Genomic DNA, 19,488 nt, shown 5'->3' with positions numbered 1-19,488 from the left:
GCAACCGAATTTCGTCATCGCTTGTTTAATGATACGTGTGAGTTCCGAGAAGGGAAAAAATGATGGTATGACAACTTGGTTTACCAGATTATTAACATCTTCCAATAAGCCAGTGAAATAGTGTGCATGATAAGTGATCTTGGCATATAAACTATCAACATATGTGGAAATAGTCACTATAGCATATATAGTATTAACAGACTTTGACAGTAGTGCTACTTGTTGTGTCACGTTATTAACAGTTAACATCATGGCATTCAAATATCTAGAATGTTGTTTTAAGACCTTAGCTTCAGCTTTAATAAACCTGTTGTTAAGAAGTTGTTGAAATTGTAAAGATCTAACCTGATTCCTAACTGAATTAAGTTCTTCCTGAGTAGCAATACCAAACAAGTATGATTGGAGGAACCCTACAAAATTAAGCAGAGCTCTCTTGCTTCTCCTTTGCTTTTCCGTGTTCATCCTGGTATTAGTATTTACTGGAGATTCAATGTCTTGCATTATGTCATACAGAATCACACAGGTACTATTCAATTTCCAGGTCCACTGGTTTAACAAAGTTGGAGGAGGAGCAACACTAGAGTTTCTGATGGACGCACTGGTGTAAAACTTGAGTAGGGTAGACCGTAAGCGAGGTACGGCCTCCATTAGTTTCACTAGATTATCGTAAGTGTAGGGTAGATCCTCCAGGCCCAGCTTGACTTAGAGTGTGTCCCTCACGAGGCGGACCCCGCGGGGAGTCGTGAGAAGGGCGCCTGGTACTGCCATGGTGTCATATACAGGAAGACACCATAAGAACATGAGAAGGAAGAACCTGGAAAATGATAAACTTAACAACTTCCTAAAGGTGAGGTCTTAATGAATACTGATGTGTCTGTGGTGGTGATGTGAGGGTGGTCGGTTCTGGTGTGGGGACAGACTGAACAGTGATAGAAGTTGTTTGGGTGACACTGTTTGGGGTTTGAGGAGTGTTGTCTGTTGTGGTACCGGGATGATCATGTTCAGAATACTTTAAAACCTTCAAGTGGTCCTCATGTTCTTCACGAACGTCACCTGTATTTAGATGTCGAACCCTGAACTTATGTCCCTTTAAATGAGCTAAGACTCTATAGGGACCAGAACATTTTGGGTCAAGTTTAGGAACATCACTTCTAGTGTTAAATTCCTGCACCATTACCAAGAGTCCGGGAGCTACGTACCTTTGATGGTTTCGCGGATTTATCAGCCTGGTTCGTGAAGGTTGTAGTGGCTTCACCTAGATTTTCCTTGATCCTTTGATGAATCAATTGAGTCGTGCGATATTTTTCCGCTACAACTGATTTCTGGACCGCTGGACATGAAGGAGGAGACGCTATTATGTCATACGGCAACACTTTATCAAAACCGTGTAAGGCGTGGAAGGGAGTGTCTCCAATTGACTTATGATATGCAGAGTTTAATGAACATTGGACATCAGACAGGTATTCATCCCATTCATCATGATCAAAATTAATGTTGGTGGGAAGACACTGGAGGATCTTACGGTTCAACCTTTCTGCCAGGCCATTCGAGGCTGGGTGATGTGCCATTATATTACATTTACTTATGTTATACAATTTACAGAGTTCTTCTAATAATGAGCTATTAAATTCGCCACCATTATCTGTAACCAAAATCTTTGGAGCATCATGTCTGTCTAAGATATGTTTTTTGAACGCCTTAGCGACCGTGGCTGCGTCTTTATTTTGAACTGGGACTAATTCACAATATCTCGTGAAGGCATCAGTAAATTACGTATTGTAGCCTGCCATGCACCTAGGGAAACCTACTAATATGTCCATATGAACTCTTTCCCATGGGTATGTAGGTAAAGAATATTTCAACACAGTCTGCGGGGTAGTGGGACTTCCCTTGTATGTGTTACATGTTTGGCACCTCAAAATATAATCCTTAATGCTTTTCTGCATTCTTGGCCAGAAATACCTCAAACGAGTTTGCTTATAGCATTTATCTGCGCCTGGGTGTGCGGCCTGCGGTGAATCATGTGCTAACTTCAAGAAATCCTGTACTAATGCTGTTGGAATGGTTGTTTGTTTAACAACACGGGCGAGCACTCCTAATTTCGCGTCCCTGCACAAGACTCCCCCACTGTGCTGAATACAATTCTCTAACTGGAACAACTGTTTTAGCATCCAATGAAGATCTTACACCCTCTAGGTATTCTATGACAGGACCCCAATCTTGGTCATCTCGGTGATGTCGCGTCAACCTGTCTACATCAAAATCTACGGGGCTATTGCCTACAGTGACTGTACCCACTCTTCGGGAGAGTGCGTCTGCAACTACATTGGATGAACCCGAAACAAAGCGAAAATCTGGGTCAAATGCTTGTATAGTTAAAAACCACTTCTGAAACTTTCCTGTAGGATCTTGTCTTTGAAAAATACCCAACAGAGCTCTGTGATCTGTATAAACTGTAATAGGGTAACCATATATGTATTCCTTAAAATGTTTGAGTGCCCAAACAACTGCAAGGCCTTCCAATTCTGTTATTGAGTATTTCGATTCCGTCGTCGAACATGCACGGCTCGCATAAGCTATGGGAAAAAGTCTACCCCTATTTGACTCTTGCGTAAGTACAGCTCCAAGACCCTGTTTACAAGCAAGTGTGTGTAAAATGAAGGGTTTCTCAAAGTTGGGAAATCGAAGGATAGGTGCCTCGATCAAGTGTTGCTTGAGTAAGTTAAACGCATTGTCTTGCGCTGTAGACCACTGGAATGTAACTCCCTGTTTCAGAAGTGAAGTGAGGGGGTTTGCGGTCTTCGCGAAATTAGCGATAAATCTTCGATAATATCTTGCTGAACTAAGGAAGGATTTGACCTTGTTTGTTGTGGAAGGGACTGGCCATTCTACAATTGTGTTTACATTATCTGCATTAGGTTGAATACCGTTTTCATCAACGGTGTGACCTAAGTAATTAATTCTTGTTTGTAGAAAGGAACATTTGGATAACTTGACTTTTAGGTTCGCATCCTTAAGTCGTAGAAATACTCTCTCAAGACTTTTGAAATGAGAAGCAATATCTGGAGACATGACAATTATATCATCAAGATAAACCAATACTTCTTTGCCCAACATGTGACGACAAATGTTAGTCATTAACCTTGAGAAGGTGATCACCGGTGAGGAATGAAGACCGAAGGTCATGATGCATATGAACTGCCAATGACCATCTGGCGTACTGAACACAGTCAGGGGACGGCTTTCCTCTGACAAGGGAATCTGCCAAAATCCGCTCAATAAATCCAAAGTTGAGAATACCTTATTGTTACCGAGGCTATGAAGAAGCTCTGATACCAATGGTAATGGGAAACCATCTTTCAAAGTGACCTTGTTGTTGTTGTTAATTTTGTTGCTAATTTTTCTAAAATCTATGACTGGGTCTAAAAGTTCCGTCCTTTTTCGGAACGATCAGAAGTGGTGAATTCCATGGTGATCGTGATTCCTCTATAACATTATCTTTCAACATGTCCTGAACAAGTTTGTTTGCTGTGTGTCTGTGTGTGTGTGTGTGTGTGTGGCAATTGATAGGCTGGGTCGTAGATGGGACTTGTGTGTTTTTCTCTAAGTTAATAATGTGAACATGCAAATGAGTTGTGGCGAGTGGTTCTGCTGATAAGGCAATAGTAGACCTATACTGGTTAAGTAAGTCTGTTAACTGGTCAACATGTTTGGTTAATCCTACCTTGGATATCATGTCAGGGGTGATGGTGGGGAGCTGACTCGAGCCGTGTACTGCTGAGTCAGGGGTGATGGTGGGGAGCTGACTCAAGCCGTGTACTGCTGAGGCATTGGTAGGAGGAGTAGGTGTTGGTGGGTTAATGGAATGTGAGACTAGACGGATATTACACTCATGTAACTCCTCGTCTTGAGTTCCGGACTTCAAAACGGAGAATTCCACAAGCTTGGCCCCTCTACGGAGACGGATAGGAGTGGGGTCCCGTATTGGTGACCTCTCCATCTGGGGTCTCATGAATAGAGGCGTCCATCATGGATAGTCGTGTGACAGTTAGTGAGGAAGGTTCAGCAACTACTCTTAGTGCGAGATCACCCTGACTATGTCTGAGTCCATGATCATTCATCCATGTTCGAGAAAGTGAGAGAGGAACCTTCGTTAATGTGTCACTATGCAGAGTCATGTTGGTTTTCAGTTGACCAGGACAATGATGAGTAGAAAAGTAAAAAGGATACGTATTGTCTACCGTGAAGCAGGACGTGGGAGCAGATGTGTTAATGACTCTGACTGAGTGAGAACTCTTCTCTGACAATGGACAGGAACGTATTATCAACACAAACCACATGATAAATAGGACGACAGATCGTATGTTGTGCCACACATAGAGTGGCGTCCTAGTAACAAGTTAGCAGGAAAAGTTACACCACGAACAATGTAAGGGATTACGGTAATGACCGAGTCGCCTATGCTGATGTTCATTTTAATAGTGCCCCTTACGTCGAGATTTTCATTTGAGATACTTTGAAGGGATGGGTAAAAGTCTGAGTATTGAACAAGTTGAGTGCGCCCCATTAGTGGTTGAATAAAATCATAATGAATGACATCTGCTTCAGCGCCGCTGTCTAGAAAGATTGTGATTGGCTTATCCTGGAAAGAATCCACTAAATCGAAACTTGTAATGTGAGAAAATGGCGAAGAACGAAAATGTCTTAAGAGTTCCTTATGTGATGGAGTCGTGTCATGAACGAGAGATTGTCATTGTTGATAATGACATGATGAACCTGTGTTAGGTGACGTCTGTCTAGCTAATGCTCGGCTGAAGTGTGTCTAGCGTTGCTATGATATGAACACCTGCTTGGTGGTGTTGAGCGGGTGAAGGTCAGCCTGATGTCTGACTGGAGGAAATCATGACTAGGTCGGCAGAATTGTGACGACCGAGGTTGTGATGACATGGGTTGTTGACTGCGTTTGTTTGTTCTGGTCGAGGCTCACGTGAGAATGAGTCCCATGTGTAAGGACACACATTCGCTTTATGTCCTGGTTGGCCACACCGGAAGCACGTCACTTTATGTGAGTGTTTGTCATCACTGAATCGCTGTATTTGAACGTGAGAAGAATGATTGTGTTGATCACTAGAATGTTACGTCACACTTTGGGAAGCCGACACCCTCCCCAGTGTCTTGGTGTTGGAATATCCACCTTTCTTTTGAGCGTAATTCAACACTTTTGTTACTGACCCACAATGATGTGTCGATGTTCTCATTAAGTAACCGTCGTCTTACGTCTGGAGGTCAGGCCACTGAGAATGAAGGTTATGTGTAATAAACGCATGAGTGTTTGCACATGAGTTTCAGGATTCATCATGGCCGATATCCAGGGTGAGGATTCATAAGCCTGCCTAACTAATCTCATTCTTCCATGTAAGGTACTCCAGTGATCAGGGACTGACGTATCATCCAAGTATGTTGTGTTAAGAGCACGTAAAAGGACGTGTAGTAACTATCTGAGAATGATTCCTCACAACCTGATGTAAACAACGTTTTAAATTCCTCCCAAGATGTACAGTTTCCAATGTCATCTGAGTCATAGACAACCCTAGCTTAATTGTTAGGCTGGTGGAAATCAATGAGATTTTTAGCAGCCGATATAAGCGCTCTGTCTCCTGAATCACCATTATGTTCAACAATGTCCTCTGCATTTCTAATCCACCGATCAAAATTTGACAGTTTACCATCAAATAACTCGTGTGGTTCCCTAGCTTGTTTTAGTGTGAAAACAGTTTTTTGTGAAGGAATTGATTGTCCCGAGTTTTTGTGATGTGGAGGGGGAGGTGGGTGTGGGTGTGGTAACGTGTGAGAAGGTTTCTGTGGGTCATCTGTGTCACCAGAATCTGTCAAAACAACTTTGTGTGACGTCACCATTTTAGAAGGCTGGTTCCGTTTATAATAAGAGATTCTAGGTAAATTCCTGAGTACATATGAACCTTTACGATTACCGCATGGAATATCTTCGGACATGTAATACAACCTTACATAAAGTGTGTAAGTAATAACCCCCTAAAAATATCTAAAATATGATTAACACTATTGACCTAATACAAAATACATAACATGAATATCATTTGAAAATATTATAATGAAATAAAGGCAATAAAAGACTGGCATAACAGTATAACATATGAATACAAGACTCTGTATATGAGAGGTGAACATAATAGTATAACATATCAGTAATGGACTCTATATATGAAAGTAATCATCACTAAAAACAATAGTACCAATGTATGAAAACATAAGAATATATGCAAGAATAACTGAAAACTTAGATTAATTTGCTAAACTACAAAGATGAATAATCATATTACCCAAAAGTATATATACGTCTATATTTATAGACTAGGAACTAGTAACACACAAAAGGAGCATATCTCACAGAGTGAACCATTTTGACACTGTTCTTATCTGATTGGGAGATTCGCTTACGAAGACGTCTTGGTGTAGCGAGGTGAAGATGTGTGCAGAGTAGCGGCTGGCTAGGTGTAGCGAGGTGGAGACGTGTGCAGTGTAGCGGCTGGCTGGGTGTAGCGAGGTGGAGACATGTGCAGAGTAGCGGCTGGCTGGGTGTAGCGAGGTGAAGACGTGTGCAGAGTAGCGACTCGCTAGCAGGAAAGTTGAGTGAGCGACAAGGGCTGGACCAGGCGATGCTGACGTCTGGGATGTCGCCACGGCTGATGATGACGCGTCTCTGGAGCGGTTGACAAGATGACCTCCACGTTGGTGTTGGCAGGATGGCTGACCTTGCTTGACACGTCTGGATGTGATGACAACACTGCACGACTGTGGCGCTGTCTTGATGCCCTTGCAAGCGACACAGTGTCAGCAATGCAATAAAGACGTATCTTCACTACATTGAGATACGGGTGATGGAGAGCGTAGCCGGCCATGGGGTTCCGCCCTTAACGTCCACAGGAGGGAGCACCAGGACTGTGTCAGGTAGGCTTGTATGACTGCTGGCAACACCAGACGTAGAAATATGAAGTAGATGTGACGGTCGTGTGTGGTCACGTGGGTTCTTACGTCACTGCCACCATTTGTAAGGTCATTATGATCATATGATTAAAACAAAATTGTAGTTAATGACATAATATATCCCCAACGACAAAATTAACCATAGCAATATAGCCAGGAAGTAAATATAGCGAACAAGATAATGTAGTTAGGATGGCATTATATTGAAAATAACGATACAGCCACCATGCCAATATGGTCACCATGACAATGTAGCTGTATTTTCAATGTTACTCTTATGTGAATATGGCTTTATTGTCAGTGTAGCTATAGTGTCATGGTGAACATATTTTCATAGTGGCAGTTGGGGAACATATTTTCATAGTGGCAGTTGGGGAACATATTTTCATAGTGGCAGTTGGGGAACATATTTTCATAGTGGCAGTATTGTCATTATGAACAAACCGTTATTTTGGCTATCTTTTCATTTTAGTTACACTGCTATGATGTATATATCGTCACTTTAGCTATATTGGCAAGGTGATCTTTATCTATAGGTGATATATTGTCATTATTTAACTCATGCATAATTTGTCATAAGCAATATATTATTATGATAATCATATTATCATGGTGACAATATTGTCACAGCGACTATATTGTCATTATGACTATAATGTCATAGTGGCTATATTGCCATGATAACTATATTGTCATGGTGATTTTCTATCATGATATCTATAATGTCATAGTGACTGTATTTTCATAGAAGTTTTTTTAATGGTGTTGATATTGCCCTTCAGGATATACCATTATAGAAGAGAAATTGTCATTTTGATTAAATTATCAGGTGACTACATTGCCATGATATGCTATATTGTTATGGTTTCAGTACTGTCTTGGTAAATCTTTTATTACTCTAGCTACATGGCAATGGAAACCAAAATGGTAAGGTGGCTATATTTTCATGACAGGATGATTTTATTATGGCGATTATATTGCATTTCTGAGTATATTGTCATGGTGACTGTGTTGCCATAATATCTATATTGTCATTTAATTTGTTGAATTGATGGCAATAATGTCTTAGAGACGGTACTGTCATGTTATCTGTATTGTCACGGTGGTTGTATTGTCATCGTGACTATATAGTCATGTTGGTTATATTGTCATTAACATTACATTGTTATGGTAACTATATTGCCATGGTGGCTGTATTGCTAGGTCACCATATTGCCATGGTGGCTGTATTGTTAGGTCACTATATTGCCATGATGGCTATTTGTCATTTTTGTTATATAACAAGGAGGTGACTGTCTTTTCATGTTGGCAGTATTGTCAGAATAGCTATATTGTCAAGTAGTGGGTATATATATTTCTTTTCTGGCGGTATATTGTCATGATGGCAATAATAACATTTTGGCCATATTGGCATACGGTCATATCGTGTTTTAGCAGCTAAACTCTTGTTGTGGATATTTTTCAATTCAAATATTTTATCATGGTAGATATATAGTCAAGGTTACTATATTTTCATGGTAGCTACATTGTCATGGTGAAGACATTGGCATGGTGGCTGTATCGTTATTTTCAATATAATGCCGTCCTGGCTACATTATCTTGGTCGCTATATCAACTTGATGGCTATATTGCTATGGTTAATTTTGTCGTTCGGGATATATTTTGTTATTAGCTACAATATTGTTGTCATTATATGATCATGATAATAATATTTTCATGGCGGCATGTTTGGTATTGTAAGTGAATAGATATCATATCATCACATCCTTATATTGTCATGGTTTTTACACTGTGATATTGTTTATGTCAACCTGCTGATTATATAATCATGATTGGTGTATAATTATGGTAACTATATTGTAATACCGTTTTATTTCATTGTGATAATTTTGTCATGGTGACTACAATTACATGACAGCTATAATGTTATGACTATATTATAATGATAAATTCTGTCTGAGTCACTGTTATTTCACAGAGATTATATTGTCCTGGAGTCTATATGTTTCCTATGATCCGAAAACGACTATTTATTTACACTATCTATATTGTCAGGTGGTTATATTGCCTTTGTGAATATAAGTTGAATGTTTCTATATTTTTCCTTTGACTATATTGTCATATCAGTTATATGATCATGATAGTTTTATTGTCATAGTGAATACATTGTCGACGTGACTGTATTATCATAATGGCTAAATTGTCATAGCAAATATATTGACATGGTGGCAATATTTTCATGATATCTATAAAGTCTGTAAATTACTCTCAACGCGTTTCTAATGTGCTGGCGATTGATTTATATCGTGAACTTTATTGTCAAGATGGCTGTATTGTCATGGTGGCTATATTGTCGTTTACTGTATTTTCAATTTTACGCTTTTGTGAAGATAGCTTTACTGCTTTAAAGCCACAACTACTTGAAAGGCCTACTTTAAGTGGTGATATTGAAATTCATTTGCTCCAGTGTGCCCCTCTGTACGTTTGTTTAATGTCCATCTAAAGATGCATACGTTCAGTTTTTGATGTAGATTGATTTCCTATCTTAGTTTCGTCTACGGAATTCAACATCTTCAGTTCAGCACACCATTGTGGTAATGAAGGGAAAGTCACCACATTTACAAGCCGAGTACACGCAGCTTATCCCACCTCGTTAGAGAGAAAACTTACCTGTATTTGAATTAATGAACGGGAACAGAGAAGACAAAATTTTATTACACATTTATCATACAACTATATAATTTATATTATATACATTACCACACTTCCTGCACTTTCCATCACAAATTTGCTGAGGTTATAACCTTGTAGTTACCATTACCTTAAAACCTTAAGGATGGTGGTCTACAACACCTCTAGATTGATGGAGAAAACGAAAAGTTTCGTTTTACTATCATGACCACAGAAATGCGGTAATTCCACTTCACTACCACTAACTACTAGTTATTTGACTTGTTGATTTTCACGGCTAAGATTTTCATCCTCTGAGCGAAGCCATACAATAATCGTCCTTATCTACTCTGAGCATTGGATAGCCTCCTGATGATCAAGATTGCTGTTTTGGTTGTCCGTTTCCCTTGTTACTGCTGCGCCTCACTGCACACCTTACATGAGTGCCTTCCACAGTATTAGGGACAGCTGCTGGGCCTCACTGTAGCTACTTCTGGGAAGGTTGCCAATCTTCCTCGTATTCCCTCATGACCACAGCGCCAAACCGACTCCCGCCATCAGGCCGAAACGCACAAACATTTCTGACAAAATTGAGACAACCGCTTTCGCGTCACTTTGGACACCAAGTGAATTTATACGACAATTACGTTCAAGATGCTTGGTTTTTCGTTCATGGATTGAACAGAAGCAACCAACGATGGTTGCTACTGCCCAATCCATGAAGTCCCCCCCACCACGGAAAGGTAACCAAGCTTCGGGGGGGATGGGTGTTTACCCTGACGCCAACGGAGAAACTCAATACAATATTTTTATTATAACTTTCCTTAATCTTGAGAAATGAATCAATCAGAGGGAACAATAGCCCCAGTCATATGAAGATTGGCTAACCGAATGTATATAGTTGTCATTCCTCCTAAAACTTGTATATTTCGATCATTAGAGCATCCATCTATTCATCTCATATAAGTGTTGCTAGGACAGTTGTCTATTAGTGCAGAGATCTTTTCCTAGGTAAAGAAAGTGTAGCCGGACTCCGCCCTCATGAGGTTACTGCACGACAGCAAAGATCACCCTTTGGTAGGCTGTGCTATAGGCAGCACAGCTCCGTCAAAGATCTCACTCCATAAGTGAACTTATATAGATTCCTTTTTTAACATTTTGTCTTGTCTATAAGGAACTCATCAGTTCTTCTCCAGTGAAAGCAAAAAATCATCGAGAAATTCATTTGCTTCCTCAATATCAGGATCTTGTGGCTCTGTGTGGGGGACGGGGCTGGTGGGCTGTGTGACTGGCTGTGTCTGGGGAGCGGGGCTGGTGGTCTCTGTGACTTGCTGTGTCTGGAGAGCGGGGCTGGTGGTCTCTGTGACTTGCTGTGTCTGGGGAGCGGGACTGGTGGTCTCTGTGACTTGCTGTGTCTGGGAAGCGGGGCTGGTGGTCTCTGTGACTTGCTGTGTCTGGGAAGCGGGGCTGGTGGTCTCTGTGACTTGCTGTGTCTGGGAAGCAGGGCTGGTGGTCTCTGTGACTGGCTGTGTCTGGAGATCAGGGGAAGTCTTGGGTATAAATTTCAATATACTGTGAGCGATATCGTCTCTCAACCGATCCCTCTCGATCTTCTCTTGCACGGCCTTCATGATACGTTTGGGCGGCTTTCTCCATTTTCTTTGCATTTCAGTTGGTGATCCTGCGCCATCGAGCCACATGATACCAGAATAGTATCGTTCCTGTTTGCCAACGGGTCCAATCTTGGTGTCACACATGATGCCGAGTGAACCCAAATGGCGGCCGATGTTTACGTTGGAAGCCACGGGCTCGTTATGTATCTTGCAGTAACTTTCATACCGTTGCTGCAGCTCTTTCCTGCTGATAAGGTACCGCTTCATATTAATAGTCTTTCCCTTCATTTGAACGAAGGTATTCATGAAACTAACAAAGGAAGCCTTTCCTTTATAATCCCGTTTGTAGTAACAGAAGGCCATTGAAGACGTGGACTGGTTCAGGCGAAGTTACACAGACTAACAAGATAGTCCTATAATCAATGGTCCTGTATCAGCACTGAACTCGAAATACGTCAGAACGACAATTTCAACCCAGGGCTGGAGGGCCAATTGATGATATTCTCACGTCTTGCTCAACCAAGTAACCTCGGTTAGACCTTGTTTATATTCAAATATAGTAAAGTTAATATAGTGAAGCTTGATGATTCTATTTACATGTAAGTTGCAATGTAGTTTGTATATATATATATATATATATATATATATATATATATATATATATATGGACGAGCAGCCTTCCTTTCTTCCATGGCTACAGTCTGCCTAACGACCTGGGGTTGTGGAGCAGCCATCCTTACTACCACCCAGGTTGGTTGGGCAGCCTTCTTTCGTTTCTTTGCTACACCCTTCTGGTTGGGCTGGTTGGGCAACCTTCTTTTTCCTCTTCTTCGATACAACCTGCCAACCGAATTCGTCTACTGGTGGGTCCGTTTCTTTCATGGATACAACCTCTGTAGCCATATAGGCTAGCCGGTCAACCTTCGGTTGTAGGTAAAAGTATATATATAGAATAATGTGGTTATCATCAGCAGCCAGAGGCCATTCCTCCCTCCTTGCCTGCAGAGTTCTTGATTTTCTGGAAAGTTCTACGAGATTCTGGTAAGATAAATACCATTGAGAGGACGTTGTTAGGGGACAGTCAGGTTCAGTTTAGAGTTGGTTGTGGGATGGTTCTTTTACTGTGTCGTATCAGCCAGATGGGTATTTCTTTTCACAGTTTTCGTTAAAGTTTGTTTTCTAGAGGCATAATCTAGAACACTATTTTCCATATGTTTATCATTTTTGTTGTTATAGTTTCATTATCATCATTAGTTTTGTTATTGTTGACTTTCAGATATTTAATGTTATGTTTGTGATTCCCGTGGAATCGTCTGACATCTTGCTAGAAGACTTTCTGGTCACAATATTTCTGCACTGGGGAGTTGATCGTATTCTTTTATTGCAGGTTTTGTTATTATCTTGCTTTACATTAAGGTCTACTGGAGGTTTTCCCAATGTTGGTTGAACATATGTCCAGCAACAGGAGATGGCGTAAGATACAGTATTGATGAAACTCATCTATCTATATACCTATCTAAATGTCGCTCTATCAGTCTATCAATCTAACTATATATCTATCTGTATATCTATCTATCTTTATCTGAAAGTCAACAGTAATAAAATCATTGATATATGAAGTATAACAATGTCCTCTCAATGGCAATTATCTCACCAGAATCTTCTAGAACCTTCCAGAAAACTATGAACTCTGCAGGCAAGGAGGGAGGAATGGTCTCCGGCTATTGATAAAACCATATTATTCCATATATATGTTTATATATACATATTTATGTATATATATGAATGTATATATAACATACAGAATAATGCTGCTATCATCAGTATCGAAGAAAACTGAAAAGATGAGGTCCCACCGAGATTCGAACTCGGATTGCTGGATCCAGAGTCCAGAGTGCTAACCCTTACACCATGGGACCTGATAAGAAAAGATGTGATTTCATCTAAATGTTTTACATATAATCAACCAGAGGCCATTCCTCCCTCCCTGCCTGCAGGGTTCAAGGTTTTCTAGAAGGTTCTCGAAGATTCTGGTAAGATCATTACCTTTGAGAGGTCGTCGTTAGGTGACAGTCAGGTTCACTCTATGGTTGGTGTTTGTAGTTGGTTGTCCGAGGATGTTGTTATACTTGATCAATTTTGTAATTGTTGACTTTCAGGTAGGAAGTACTCATTTACCATGCATCCTTGTACTCACAACAACCTTATGAGTCACTTCAAGATTTATCTTCACTACAACTTTATCTTCACTACACCATTAAGGTTGAAGTCAATGGTCACATTCACTACAATCTCAACACGACTGGTCTTATACCTAACCCATATTATCACTACATCCATGTACATGTATTTCTTGCAGAATAACGCAGATATCAATGATTTCTGTGAAAGTTGACATATACAGCCTTACGTATCTATCGATCTATCTAATATCTGTTTTTTACCTCTCTATCTATCTATCTATCTATCTATCTTTCTAAATCAGAAAGTCAACAACAATATCATTAATGATACGTATAACTACGTCCTCTCAATGGCAGTTCCTACCCAGAATCTTCGAGAACCTTCTAGAAAACCTTGAACCCTGCAGGCAGGGAGGGAGGAATGGCCTCTGGTTGATTATATGTAAAACATTTAGATGAAATCACATCTTTTCTTATCAGGTCCCATGGTGTAAGGGTTAGCACTCTGGACTCTAAATCCAGCAATCCGAGTTCGAATCTCGTTGGGACCTCACCTTTTCAGTTTTCTTAGAAACTGATGATGGAAGAGAACCATATAGTTGACCTTCGATGGACATATATTTCTTACGGCCCACCATTTTATTTAAGTATGAAGATCTCACGGCAGAGAGGAAACGTGTGATATTCAAAATCAAAAGCCGCAATTGCCCTCATGGTAATGGTCGACATGTTTGCAGACAGATGACACAGACATGTGAGAAGTTAGACAAATATGGACGTTCCTGGTTGCTGTATAGCTTATGTTTATTATCACTTGTAATGAAGGAGAAATGTTGCACATTATTCCACACCTTTTTATTTAGGCTAGGTTAGGCTAGGATGAATAGGGTCCATAACGTAAGAGAGCTGGGAAATGCATCATATCGGATCTGTATTTGTGCAAAACAAAATGGTGCAAGTTTGTGGAAGTGATTTACGCAATACCGGAGAGAATTCACCTCCACCAGAAATAATGTCTCAGACCATACAATATCTGCTGTTGGACGACCAGGGGACATTAGACCAATATATTCCTGTAGTTTACTGCCGTTCCCAAACACGCAGCAAGACATTCGTAAAAGCGTTAAATTGAACTTTTCCATCGGTTTTCATATCTTTAATTACTTAAACCAGTTCCAACAGATGGAAAAAATTATTTGAAAATCAGAAATTATTTGCCTATAAAAAGCATTTTGATCGATCGTACCAAATATTCAATTATTTATGTACCCGACAAAATATTCAGTCACTCCTATATCCGACATTTTTCCTGCTGGCTGGTGCCGTTAAAGTCATATGGTAATTTACCGCAATTAGATTATAGATATATTCATCTATATGTAATGGCTCAGCGTGAAGAGACATATATTTTCACTAAATCCTACTCTTCCCTACACTTCATCTTCACTACATAGTTCTAACACAACATCTTGACTACACCATTGTATGACCACATTATCATATCATTGTGTTCTTATCTTCACCACAGCCTCGGCAAAATTGATGTTTTCTTTACACATCAGGGTAGATGGCCATCTTTATGATGACAGAGAACACACATAACATATCAAACCACTTATCTTTAGTCACTTTAATCTAATTTCTGCTGATAAAAACGAATTATAATGACAATCCTTGTGTTCTGTGACGGGACATTGTACGGGTGAAGGAACTGTTGTCAGGTACATGTATTAAACTATTGAGAAATAAACTTAACTGTATTAAAGTATTGACTTCACTATATTAGACTTCTCTATATTAAGCTATGCTAGGATATGATCAGTTCCCAGGTTATATAAGGGCGGGAGCCGGGACCGAGAGCATCATTTGAGCTGTGACCTCTGTCGAGTGAACATCTCTGCTCCGCCTTGCAAGCTCCCTCAACCTTTCCTCGAACACTTCAATATAATAATGTTCACCAAGGAGGTAGGACGATCCTCCTTTGTCCAGGAGATGGAATTTGAATATGTCCATGTATTTGACATGGGCTATGGCTGTGTGGACTTGGAGGTGGAATACCCAGACGTGGAAGTGATGGATGGAGTGGAATTTGGCTGTGTGGATATGGAGGTGGAATACCCAGACGTTGAAGAGATGGATGGAGTGGAATTGGTGGAATACCCGGACGTGGAAGTCATGGATGGAGTGGAATTTGGCTGTGTGGATATGGAGGTGGAATACCCAGAAGTGGAATTGGAGGAAATGGAAAATGGGTGAAGCTGGTATGAACGCCATATGGATTTGGTGAAGGTTGTCCTCGTAATGTGTTGACGTAAAATAGGTCAACCACTGTGACCATGTGGCGGGGAGGGCCACATCCACCAACCACGTACCGAGCCCCAGCACGGAGAAGTATCCTGGCTGCATCCACGTACGAGAACCACCGCGGGATTGCCGTCATCCAGTACCCCTGCTATGCCTCCTACAAGAAGGCACTTCTTGCCAACGTGACACCACTCTCCGTCAACGGTCGCTGTGCAAAAGTGAAACCTCACCGTCCCACTGATGCTGACCAAGTGACCTCGCCCATTCAAGTGGCACTGCAGCCCACACGCCCTACCAGACCCACCATCCATGAGGAAATGCAGCCCACCCCACTTGTCAGGCCCACCTTCAGGGAAACATAGCAGGTCTCAAGACCTGTCAGGCCCACCATTCAAGACCGACTTGGTCCCCCAACACATGTCAGGCCCAGCGTTCTAGACCGACTGGGACCAATAACACATGACATGTCCTACGTTACAGACCGACTGCACTCCACACCACGTACGGGCGTTAAAAGGCGTGTCGAGATGACACACGCTCCCCGTGCCAAAAGATTCAGTTTGTGAGGAACCTGAGTTCTTTCTTCCTGCTGGTGCTGCAGGAGAACACGGCCCTAGAGTGGACACTGGAGGTGTGTTTGTGTTTGTGTTTGGATTATCACTGAGGAACCAACACCAAGACAACTTTAGTTTCGCCTCGCCAAGGATTACGTTAATCTAGCGGAAGTCTGGCTTTCTCCCAGTAGTGGATGACACATAACATCTACGTAGGGACGTTGAAAAACAAAGAAAGAAAGATAATGGGAACATTATCCCGCCCAAAAAAAAATGCATAAACTTACGGGGATAATTTCCTTCGTCTTCAAAGAAAAAATGAAACTCTTCCGACGCTACCGTGCCTTCCATACAGCAACCCTCAAAGAAATCACTTTCTACACAATGCGCAAGGATTCGGTTAGCCAGTCTTCATATGGCTGGGGCTATTCTTCCCTCTGATTGATTCATTTTTCAAGATTAAGGAAAGTAATAATAAAAATATTGTATTGAGTTTCTCCGTTGGCGTCAGGGTAAACACCCATCCCCCCCGAAGCTTGGTTACCTTTCCGTGGTGGGGGGGACTTCATGGATTGGGCAGTAGCAACCATCGTTGGTTGCTTCTGTTCAATCCATGAACGAAAAACCAAGCATCTTGAACGTAATTGTCGTATAAATTCACTTGGTGTCAAAACTGACGCGAAAGTGGTTGTCTCAATTTTGTCAGAAATGTTTGTGCGTTTCGGCCTGATGGCGGGAGTCGGTTTGGCGCTGTGGTCATGAGGGAATACGAGGAAGATTGGCAACCGTCCCAGAAGTAGCTACAGTGAGGCCCAGCAGCTGTCCCTAATACTGTGGAAGGCACTCATGTAAGGTGTGCAGTGAGGCGCAGTAGTAACATGGGAAATGGACAACCAAAACAGCAATCTTGATCATCAGGAGGCGATCCAATGCTCAGAGTAGATAAGGACGATTATTGTATGGCTTCGCTCAGAGCATGAAAATCTTAGCCGTGAAAATCAACAAGTAAAATAACTAGTAGTTAGTGGGTAGTGAAGTGGAATTACCGTATTTCTGTGGTCTTAATAGTAAAACGAAACTTTTCGTTTTCTCCATCAATCTAGAGGTGTTGTAGACCACCATCCTTAAGGTTGTAAGGTAATGGTAAGTACAAGGTTATGACCTCAGCAAATTTGTGATGGAAAGTGCAGGAAATGTGGTAATGTATATAATTTAGATTATATAGTTGTATGATAAATGTGTAATGAAATTTTGTCTTCTCTGTTCCCGTTCATTAATTCAAATCCAGGGAAGTTTTCTCTCTAACGAGGTGGGATAAGCTACGTGCACTCGGCTTGTAAATGTGGTGACTTTCCCTTCATTACCACAATGGTGTGCTGAACTGAAGATGTAGAATTCCGTAGACGAAACTAAAATAGGAAATCAATCTACATCAAAAATTGAAGGCGCCTCTGTGTGTGTGTGTGTGTGTGTGTGTGTGTGTGTGTGTGTGTGTGTGTGTGTGTGTGTGTGTGTGTGTGTACTACTTTAATCATTATCAGGTGAGTCTTTTGAGGAAGGATTTGTACACTCGTGTTTCCGTCTTTTAACCTTGTAAGTGTAAAATATGTTTTCACTCCTATGTGCACTCACACACACACACACACACACACACACACACACACACACACACACACACACACACACACATAACCTGTAATATTATCTAGTATTTTCTTCAGAAGGATATCTTACACCTTGATTATAAAAGCCAAAGAAAAATTTATAAAAGCATATACATATATTTATACACGTGTAGATATATGTTATATATTGAAATGTGGCGGAAAAATTCTTTATTTATTAACAAACGTGATTGAGGACGTAAAGAATCTGGTACAAACATAATGGTTATTGTGATAAATGATTTATTTATGATAAATATGTATTGTGTTGCATTATAATGGTTGTTCCGAACCAAGGTCTTTAAACCCGAATCAGTGAAATACTATCAGAAATAGAAAACCTGTTAAACATAAACATTTATTGTGATTAACCACAGAATATATTTTCCTCTGGGTATGTAAAAGAAAATATAGTACAGGGAGCTAGTTGGAGGAAGTGTATTTCATATTTCAACAAAATGTTTACCTCTAATAGCGTCCCTTATCTTTCGTCATCATTTCTTATGTTTCCTATCAAGAAATGTCTTTTATGTAACATAAAAATTCTATCTAGGTATTTGATTAATGTTGTCCAAGGATGAGCTATATGGCACACGTGATCAGGTCACAGTGGTGGTGGTCAGGTCAGTGGGCGGTGTGTGTGTGTGTGTGTGTGTGTGTGTGTGTGTAGCCCCTGGGTTCATGTTGGCCACAGCCACCCACCGGCCGGTGGTCAGGTCAGTGGGCGGTGTGTGTGTGTGTGTGTGTGTGTGTGTGTGTGTGTAGCCCCTGGGTTCATGTTGGCCACAGCCACCCACCGGTCGGTGGTCAAGTCGGTGGGCGGTGTGTGTGTGTGTGTGTGTGTGTGTGTGTGTGTGTGTAGCCCCTGGGTTCATGTTGGCCACAGCCACCCACCGGCCGGTGGTCAGGTCAGTGGGTTGTGTGTGTGTGTGTGTAGCCCCTGGGTTCACGTTGGCCACAGCCACCCACCGGCCGGTGGTCAGGTCAGTGGGCGGTGTGTGGCCCCTGGGTTCATGTTGGCCACAGCCACCCACCGGCCGGGTGGGCTGGCGGTAGTTTATAACTAAGACTGGTAGTTTCACATGCCACTTGGAGTGTCCCTCACTACAGAACTTGAGCAGCTCTTATCCTGAGGTGGAGCAGTTGATCCTCTCCACCAGGCTGGTACACTTGGTCTGCACCAGGTGGCTCCCTCCTGGTCATCCTGAGTGGTTGGTTGCTGTGTGGGATTTAATGACCATTGACTTGTGAAGGTCATTAGACCAGCCATCATTTGATCATCTGATAAAACATGAAGCAACGCCAAATATTACATGATCCACCTAAACTATTGAGAATGATGAAGTCTGATATTGTTACGTTACGTCATCCAATCTTGCCACTCACATGTTACGGTAATCACGACTACATACATAGTGTTGTTACGACTGATATTACTGTATGTACTGTAGTAAAGTACTGTGTTTATGTGGATAAC

The 19,488-nt window shown here is 41.3% G+C and overlaps 1 non-coding gene across 1 annotated transcript; it reads right to left on the bottom strand.

The window, feature by feature from the left end:
- Positions 1-13,153: 13,153 nt before the first annotated feature.
- TRNAQ-CUG (transfer RNA glutamine (anticodon CUG)) lies at positions 13,154-13,225 on the bottom strand. Its single transcript has one exon. It is a non-coding gene; the product is annotated as a tRNA-Gln (tRNA).
- Positions 13,226-19,488: the final 6,263 nt, after the last annotated feature.

Source organism: Panulirus ornatus, chromosome 5 (assembly GCF_036320965.1).
Source record: "Panulirus ornatus isolate Po-2019 chromosome 5, ASM3632096v1, whole genome shotgun sequence".
Classification (NCBI taxonomy): Eukaryota; Metazoa; Arthropoda; class Malacostraca; order Decapoda; family Palinuridae; genus Panulirus; species Panulirus ornatus.
The sequence above is the reverse complement of the archived record's forward strand: the minus strand, read 5'-3'. Positions and strand labels throughout refer to the sequence as shown.